Source organism: Littorina saxatilis, linkage group LG10, assembly GCF_037325665.1.
Source record: "Littorina saxatilis isolate snail1 linkage group LG10, US_GU_Lsax_2.0, whole genome shotgun sequence".
NCBI classification, from domain to species: domain Eukaryota; kingdom Metazoa; phylum Mollusca; class Gastropoda; order Littorinimorpha; family Littorinidae; genus Littorina; species Littorina saxatilis.
Genome location: NC_090254.1, coordinates 4,506,413 through 4,516,420, shown reverse-complemented (window position 1 = coordinate 4,516,420; position 10,008 = coordinate 4,506,413). Strand labels below are relative to the sequence as shown.

Here is a 10,008-nt window from a genome sequence, read left to right as displayed (position 1 = left end):
GCAAAATGCTGTTTTTTTTATGGCAAGCCATCAATAAGCCATCAAATAAATGATGGGTTTTTGCTGGCAAAATGATGGCAAAATGCTGGCAAGCCATCAAAAAGCCATCAAATAAATGATGGGTCTTTGCTGGCAAAATGCTGGCAAAATGCTGGCAAGCCATCAGAAAGCCAGCAAATAAATGATGGGTTTTTGCTGGCAAAATGCTGGCTTGCCAGTGATGGCCCATCAATTTGCCAATGTGCATACGGGTAATATGCCAGCATTGGGCCATCAATGGGCCTTTGATGGCAGTAGTTCTGGCAACTGGCATTGCCATCAAAAAGACATCAATGGCCCAGTTCTGGCATGTTTATTGGGATATATGCAGAGGATTTGAAATCTGCTTTCACTTTAAAAAGATGCGAATTCCCCACACCATTACCCCTTGTTCGCAACTTGTCAGCACTTCTCCAGCCTGTTGAACACTTGCTAAAATCTGTTGCACCTGTGGTAAAGTATCTCTGCAGATTGTGTGGTATTTAAAATGCATGACATTATTTTTCTTTTCTTTGTAAAGTAAACAACTGCTTTGTTACATGTTATGAATATGATGATCTAAATTTAGAAATAGAATTGTGCTTAGCTAATTTTATATATCATGAATACAAGTGTACTGATTCAAATAATTCTGAGCCATGGAGACTCGTCGAGATCATAGATATCCCTTGACAGGATCGCCAACTCTGCGCGCGCGCCAACGCTGGCTCTGTTTCGAACTCCCGTCTGCGGCTGCGAGAGGTTTTGACAGTAACTTTACTTCCGGTGCAGTCTTTCAACACATGGAGAAGAAGGAGAATTTCGAAGGGGAGGTGGAGTTTGTGGCTGAGGTATGTGAAAAGCAAACAAAGCAATACAAAAAGATCATTGCTGATGATTGAAATGAGTCATGTGAATCAACAATAAAGATTGATTGTGGACGGCACGTCATTATTTTTGTTTTTAACACTTGAAACGCGAGAGCATCTGACACACTGGTAAATCCGAAGCTGTGCACTCAAGCTGATCAGCAGATCGTTTTTCTGCAGAATTCTCGCTCACATCGGCCACTATTTTAGCTCAGCGAACCGACAAATTTGCAACAGAACAATTTCTGAATGTTAGAAATTCGGCTGTAGATTTATAGATACCCTTTCTATTCCATGGTTGTTGTTTTTTCAGGGGGAAAGTACCGACATCTCAATCGCTGAAAAGATGACAGCATCACCACAAAAGAAACTCCAAGAATTGCCAAAAGTAAGTAAAAATATTGACAGATCTATGTAAAAGACTATGAAAATTTAGAACTGGAACAACAGATATTCAAGAAATAACCGATAAGTGATATATTATAACTGAACCATTGATTGATTTGAATGTACATCATGCATGGAAGTTAAAAATGGTGCAGGAACTGAAGTCAGATCAACACATCAAAAAGATCAGTGCAATAAATTTGTTTTCTTTCCCATCCAGCATAATTCTGTTTTGATATATGCTTGATGTCTTCTGTTGTTTTTAAATTCATTGTCACTTCTAAATTGCATGCTTTATTGCAGAACGCTTGTGCATGATCTATCAAGAATGACAACTGCCTTTCACCGGAGCTCAGAGGGCTTGTCGACCAATTCAGTAATTGAAAAGTAAGTTTTTGAGTAAGGCGATATAAAAAAAATCAGCTTGCAAAGTCCCAGTACCTGAAAGATCACTTTCATTCATAGTTTTCGAGCAAAAATACTGCTTCGTTGCACAGAGAGGCTACTGTTTACAAATATTTTAGGTACATGCCTGCCACTACAATATTTCATGTGTTTTTTAGGATCATTGATAGCACATGTCATAGTTGAAAGACATGATAAGGATTCATGAGAGTGGTTTGTCAACACGTTCTATAACGACAAATGGAATACAATATTTAATATGTTCACATCCATTCATGTAAAGTGTAGTTTTGGGTTGTTGTCGTGTGTTGTTGGTTTTGATTGTGTGCATGCATCTACATCTTCAGTTTCACTCTTGGATTGATTTCTGCTATATTTGTGTGTTGTTTTATTTATAATATTTTATTTTCTGTGTTTTAGGTGCAGATCTGGAAGAGAAACTTCTGCTTCTTCATGACTGCCTAGTTCCCTGAGGCAAGGTTGGGAATGCTGCCAAGGAGAAGGCGTGGGCCAGGTACTACTCTGCTTTTTCAACCCAGCATTCAGGCATTACTGAGTTGACAGTATCCCCTGCAGTTTCAGCCTGGATTGCCTTGAACATGTTTATACTGTTGGTGTCTTAAAGGCCTATGAAGAAAAACTAGGGAACCAGTAAGTGCATTAGAAATCAAAGAGGATGAAGAGGACAATGCAAAGTATGTTGGAGGATGTGTTGCCAAAAAGCTAAAACAGAGAGTTTGGTGTCTCCAAAAGAGTGCGTACAGAGATGAGAAATTGCAGTGTTTGGAAGCCCTGACTTGCGCACCTGAATCCTACAGTGAAAAGAGTGAAAACACCCCTGACATGACAAGCATGCTGAACAAGGGCAAACTGACCTTTGTCAAGCCCAATGTATTGCAGATGTGTCTGTCCATGCAACACAAAGCAGAAATCTTAAACAGAATGAGGCAAAGCGTTGATGATATCAAATAACCAAAGGGAAGTAATTGCTCTTTATTCATACGACATGACCGTGTAATAGAGTAAGCGAGAGTTGTACAAAACCTTTTCTCCTGGCACCTGAGATAATAACAAGCATTGAAATATACAAGCGACTTTCATCCTCTCGTGCCAGGAGAAAAGGTTCCGTACAACTCTCGCTTAATCTATTACACATGTCGTATGCATAAAGAGCGATTACTTCCCTTTGGTGATTTGATGTCCATGGAACATATTTTCTGGGAAACCTGTGCATCAACACACAGGCAAAAGCAGATGACTTTATTGAACCATGCAGGAACAGTGATGCTGTTCCGGTGTGTTTTTATGACACTTTGTATTCATTTGATCTTTCACAAGCTGTTCAAGAAGACACTTTGCAAAATGTTCTGTTTTTTTTTTAAATAAGACTCCACCACAAACTGAAGACAATGATGGACAAAATGAAATGTACATGGAAAGAAAAGACTGAGGAAAAAGCTGAAAACATGCAATGTTGGACAAAATGAAATGCACATGGAAAGAAAGGAGTTTGAGGAAAAAGCTGAAAACATACAATGTTGAGAACAATCAGGAAGGATCTCTGTAGTGTGTTGTGTATGATCTTTCTTCATGCAGTACAAACTATCCCATCTGATCAAGTGCATGTACATTGAATTTGAACTTCTTCATTGTTGTCTTAGGTGTCGATTTTTTGTGTTAAAATCTGCTGTCGTTAAAATGTACTTCTCTTCCTATTTGGTTCAGTATTGTATCACATGGCTTGTTCAGTGCCTGTTCTGTATTTTCATGAGTCCATGTAAATTTAAGTCTGCAACATGAAAAATTTAAACATATTCATTTTGCTATGGTTCAAACCTAATTCCTTTATGTACTTGTTCAAAATATAATTTTGACAGCGATATATTTTGCAAACAGTTTTCATTTCAAAATCAATTGTCAGCCACTTGATAAATGTCTTGCATCGATGCGTCTGATTGTTTTTATGTTAACCACTATGTACACTGGAATTTGCTTTGCTTTCCTAATAGAACATGTTCAGTCGCATACCAGCAACACTTTGTTATAACCTTGAATGGTTGAAAACAACGTTAAACACCAAAGAAAGAAAGAAAGCAACACTTTGTTAACGTTTGAATGGAATTGGAAGTTGTATGAACTCAAATAGAGCATATGTATCTTTGGTCACAGTGACACACACCATACAGTGACAATTAATGCAGGGCCGGACTAGGGCTACGGGGGGGGGGGGGGGGGGGGGGGGGGGGGGTTATGCAACCCCCCCTCCCCAACCTAAACATGTACCTCACTTATTTAAAAAAAATGTATTATTGTTTATTTTATGCCGTTTCATGCAAGGAGCGACCATTTTCCTATCTCAGAATATGACCTACCCTTCCCCTGACCCCCACAAGGGGCAGAGGAACATCCCCCTGGACCACCACTGGCAACCCCCCCCCCCCTCCTGTTTGCTTAGTCCGGCCCTGTAATGTACCAACATTCACTATCTCACTCAGTCTCAATTCGCACAATTTGACACAAGAAAGATTCCTATTCATACACATGCATATATTTAATCAATGAAGTAGATACATTCTCAAACAAAGTTTCAACATGTTGCACCCAAATTAAAGCATAAATTCTTGTGACATTTAATTTAATTAATTAATTAACGGGAATTAATCAATGCTTTAATTTGGGAGTTTGAAATTTGTCGCAATAATTTCTTGGTCAAGTTTATTTACATTCTCTGCTAAAGAGCTTTACAGTCAAATCCAATTTTCCACACCTAACCTATAAAACACAACATTCCAAATGGAAAAAAAAAAATCATTCTCTTGGCTCAGAATTGGTGTTGATTAATTGTAACACAAAGCGATTTACTGAAAATGTTACTTGTCACTCACTTCAACACTGTCGCCAAGCCAGTCTAAACTGCAGCACGCTGCTTCAGGAGGGACTTTTTCCTTTACACTTTAAATCCAAACACCATCGGCTGCGTAGAAAAATCACTGAAAATGCTGACTCAAAGTCAAACCTTAACCAAGCTGGCCTCCAGGCTCCAGCACAACAACCTTAACCACCTGGTTCCCCTCGTTCTTCGCGAGGCACCATGACTCGGGAAGCTGCTGTACATCACGACACAGTTCTTCAAAGTTGTAGATTTTGCAACAACCTCTGGCAATTCTGGTGCGGGACGGAATGTCTGAAAAAAAGCAGAACAATAAACCCTTAGTAAAACTAAATTTCTAGAGAAATAAGTCTAACTGTCCATACAAATAGCTGGATGATAGCTATTAATGGCAGTTGATAGACGTTTGAAGTTGAACGATTTGGTGGAGAATAGGTCGACAAGCTCTCTGAGCTCCGGTGAAAGGCAGTTGAAAGGCAGAAAGAACAAGCGTTCTGCAATAAAGCATGCAATTTAGAAGTGACAATGAATTTAAAAACAACAGAAGACATCAAGCATATAGACTATATCAAAACAGAATTATGCAAGAGGGGAGAGAAAACAAATATATTGCACTGATCTTTTTGATGTGTTGATCTGACTTCAGTTCCTGCACCATTTTTAACTTCCATGCATCATAGACCTATCAATGGTTCAGTTATAATATATCACTTATCGGTTATTTCTTGAATATCTGTTGTTCCAGTTCTAAATTTTCATAGTCTTTTACATAGATCTGTCAATATTTTTACTTACTTTTGGCAATTCTTGGAGTTTCTTTTGTGGTGATGCTGTCATCTTTTCAGCGATTGAGATGTCGGTACTTTCCCCCTGAAAAAACAACAACCATGGAATAGAAAGGGTATCTATAAATCTACAGCCGAATTTCTAACATTCAGAAATTGTTCTGTTGCAAATTTGTCGGTTCGCTGAGCTAAAATAGTGGCCAATGTGAGCGAGAATTCTGCAGAAAAACGATCTGCTGATCAGCTTGAGTGCACAGCTTCGGATTTACCAGTGTGTCAGATGCTCTCGCGTTTCAAGTGTTAAAAACAAAAATAATGACGTGCCGTCCACAATCAATCTTTATTGTTGATTCACATGACTCATTTCAATCATCAGCAATGATCTTTTTGTATTGCTTTGTTTGCTTTTCACATACCTCAGCCACAAACTCCACCTCCCCTTCGAAATTCTCCTTCTTCTCCATGTGTTGAAAGACTGCACCGGAAGTAAAGTTACTGTCAAAATCGTCTTTTCCGCTTTCCGCTACTTGGTGAGCGCGCGCAACGAGTTGGCGATCCCGTCAATACACATCTATGTCGAGATCTAGCTTCGCTTAGAGTATAATAGCCCTGCGAGCATTTAGACCGCCGCGGGACGTTTTTTTTTTATTGTGTTGTGCTTATATTTTTTCATTAAACATTTATTTCATCTGAGGCATCTAATAAGCGGTAAGTATCTGCATTTTTGGGGGGTACAATTTAATAATGTTAGTAATTGTCCCATCATGCTTCAGCTGGGGAAAAAACGTTGACACTTTTAGATCTGTGGACCTGTCTTCGTTGTCCCTGCGTTGATTTGGCTCAGGATTTTCGATTGTTATCTGTAAGTTGCTTGCTGAGCTTTTGTATTTCATCTAGTCACTCGTATTTTTGTTGTAACATGTTACTGTTAGCTTACTCATGAGCGTATATGAGTGGACGTTTGAAGACCATTTTTTAAATTTTGCCTTCACATAGGTTTCAGCTGATCAGTGGACCTTTTACATTAACTCTGCGTTGGTAAACAAACTCCTACTATTTGAATTTGATGTTGCTTTTTATTCTGGTTGATGTGCTTGGTTCTTTGTTATTGTTATACGTGTATGTTCAGGGGTTCCTTATATTTTTCCATCGCCCATTTGTAGTGTGAGCTTTGTGTATTTGTTAAGCTTTTAGTTTTACCCTTCACCCCGTCGGCTCCGACCACATGCGGGAGGTATCGTTAACTGGACCACCACTATCATAGTAAGTCTTACTATGATAGTGGTTGTCCAGTGAACGATACCTTCCGCCTGTGCTCCGACTGAGTCGGAGCAATACAGTGGCAGAATTTCGGATTCTTCTTCTTCGTTTGGTTAGATGTACGGTCTGCACGCTAGATAAAGTGAAGCAGTAGGCTGAGCTTAATCAAAAACAGCATACATTTATGAAAAACATTCATTATAATAGTGGCCAGGTTGCTTGTGTGCGTAATTTGAATAATTGTATGCATGCTTGGTTGTATTTGATTTCACAGATCTATCACACTTTCAAGGAACTGGGAAGCCGTTGGAGCTGATGTGGCGAATCGATGCGAGCGTAACCTGCGCACATTTCTTCTGATTGCACTGAGGATGAAGAGGAAGTAGGGAAGGAGATCAACCCAGACGTGTTTGCCAAGGTACTACTCATGTCCTGCATTTGCATATATTGTGTAGTTTTGCACAGAAATATTGACTTTCAAATTGAAATAATAAGTTGCGGAATCATTGATTATACTATATGCGGACATAATCTGTTTCAAAATTAATATCTCCGTGCAAAACACACCAGACAGTCGCCAAACTCTTATGTGGATACACACACACACACACACACACACACACACACACACACACACACACACACACACACACAGCCAGCCCCCTCTCTTTCCACATTTGACAGAAATTTAAATGTTGATGCACAGTTTCACAATAAACAAAAGTATGAGATATGAGAAAACTTTTCAGTGTTGCTACGATGTGGAACTTCAGTAAATAGTGTTTGATTTCTTAACATACATCTTGTGTGTGCCGGAACCATATTGCTTGGCTTGGCTGAGGCAGTTCACTTTCTGGAGAAGGAGCTAACAGTAAAGCGACGAAGCATTGTGGATGAACTCCATATAAGTTTAAGCTTTCTGTGGGACACAGCGCAGTTACATTTTCAGAATGCTGCCTTATTTTGCAGTCTTCTCCTTAAAAGGTGAAAAAATAGTTTACCTGTAACTGCGATTGTTGGGGATCTGCTGGCAGCAAGAAGAAGTCCACTATTAGTTAAGATTTACACTTCAGTGTTATCATTTTTTTTAAACGTTTAAAACAAACCTGTTAAGAGTTGGAAATGCATCATGTGCTAAAACTCACTTTTATTTCGAACAGGATGTTCCGGACAGCGAGTTGGAAAGCAAACTAAAGATCAAGGGCCTGGAATCCTCCCCACTCCCCGTGATCCTGCAGAGTCAGGCTCGGAAGGGTGTTTTTGTTATCGGGGTCGGTGTGCACACGTGTGTGAACTTTGAAGATGGGGTTTACCAGAGCTCCGTTCATATCAATAGCAACATTGTATGGGTTCAACAGTTCCTACCCCAAACAATTTTTTTTCCCTGCGGCAGAAATTTCTTTTAGATGAGCCTGCTTTGGTTGGCCCGAACGGTTCAGGAACTGTGGGTATGATTTTTGTTGACCATGATTTCCATGATTTCCCTCACCTGTCATTACCTATTTCAGTAACCAGAAGTCTTAGTAATGAGTACAGTAAGGCTGTCCGGCTAAAAGTGATATGTGGTTTTGTGTGTGTGCTGGGGGCATGATAGTAGCACACACATGTTATGAAATCTTCTGATTCTTTCATGAATTCTCATGAATGTGATCAGTAGAATATTATAGGATTTTGAAAATAATGTATGTATTTTGCTATACTTGTTTCTATTTTAAATATGGTTTCATCTGTTCATCTTGTGCCTGAGTTTGAGCTATGAAGTTCAAACTTAATTTTAAAATTACATAGGACTATTTGAGTGAAAGTGGTATGTTCGGGGTGGGGGGGGGGGGGGGGGGGGTGGTGGGGGTGCAAGAATGCATGTCAAAGTTTTGAGTAACTGTATTGTTTGCTTTGTGAGAAGGTAGAAGTTCTGTTAATATTCTGAGAAGAAAAAAACAATCAGCATTTTTGTCAATTAAAAATACTTCTTTGCTCAAAAATTCGATTTCAAGGTCTTTCTGAATTGTATGACAGTGCAGGATGAAAGTGTTCTAAATGTGTTCTGAAAGTGTTCTAAAAGTGTTCTAAAAGTGTTCCAAAAGTGTTAACCTGAATCCTTTCTATGTGTTCAGAAGTGGTTACAGCAGGGTGAACACTTTTTAAGTGTTCAGAGGTGAACACATTTAGAACACTTTTGGAACACTTTTAGAACACTTTTTGTGTTCAGAGCACTGTGTTTCAAAAGTGTTCTAATGTGAACACCCTTTTACATGTAAAAGGGTGTTCAAAAGTGGTTACACAAAGGGTGTTCAAAAGTGGTTACACTAAGGGTGTTCAGGAGTGGAACACTTCTGTTTAGAGTGTACTAAGCCAAAGTTTTGGATTCTGCCGGCGTTACCCATGCAGATGCAGATACCCATGCAGAGGCCTGCGTCATCAGAAAACCTGAAAGTGATTGAGCCGTTACTAGTGCATTTTATTTTACAGAAGCAGGACTTTCCATTCAGATCAAAAATACAGAATTTAAATAATGATTGAAAGAAAGGTAGAGGAGAAAGGGAAGTTTCTGATCATCAGAACAGCAAGGTTTTATATGTTTGTGTTTTCGGTCTGCATATCATCACAACACGCAAAATGGGTGGCAGAATCTACAACCAGAAAAGAAGCAGTCTTCAAATATGATATGGGTTGGCCAAAGAGAGGATGTGGCCGGACGGATTTAAAAGCTCATATTTGTTCTCCTTTAAAAAGTTAAAAACCTTGTCGGGGGAACCATCCCGGAATACAACCTTCAGCGTATAAGTTATGCACTGTATTGCTCGTCATTAAGTTCTTTCACTTGCACAGACTTGATATGGTCAATGGTCCAAGGTTGGTCGGCTGACTAGTGCTTGTTCATCCCTTCAACCGATATGGCTATCCGGGACAGATGCAAGTTTGTTCATGTTTTCTTGCTCAGTTCACACGGTAATATTAGCATGGACCAACCACATTTTATGTTCAAGTAATTTGTTTTTGTTAAGGCAGAGATGTTCTATGTTGTTTTAAACGACAAAATATATTATTGGCAGAGATCTGATCCATAATGGCATTTTCGCGATTTTTCTTTTTTTAAATAGGTAGGGTGCACACAACGCTTAGATTTTTTTTTGTGTAAATAAAAACTTTGGACCACGACTAATAAAATGGAAGTTTTAACAAGAAGGGCAAAGCCCATACGACTCACATGCTTTACACATTTTTCCTACCAAAATACATGTGACCTTGACCCAAGGTCAAGGTCATCCAAGGTCATGCAACACAAAGCTGTTAATTCAAGACATAGGAAGTACAATGGTGCTTATTGGCTCTTTCTACCATGAGATATGGTCACTTTTAGTGGTTCACTACCTTATTTTGGTCACATTTCATA

General features: G+C 39.2%; 1 long non-coding RNA gene across 2 annotated transcripts; it reads left to right on the top strand.

Moving 5' to 3' along the window:
* The first annotated feature begins 698 nt into the window (after positions 1-698).
* LOC138977991 (uncharacterized) lies at positions 699-3,184 on the top strand. 2 transcript variants are annotated; one of them, XR_011459554.1, is made up of 4 exons: positions 699-869; positions 1,201-1,275; positions 1,578-1,661; positions 2,100-3,184. It is a non-coding gene; the product is annotated as an uncharacterized lncRNA (long non-coding RNA). The 2 variants fall into 2 exon arrangements; XR_011459553.1 differs by having other exon boundaries at positions 699-1,275.
* Positions 3,185-10,008: the final 6,824 nt, after the last annotated feature.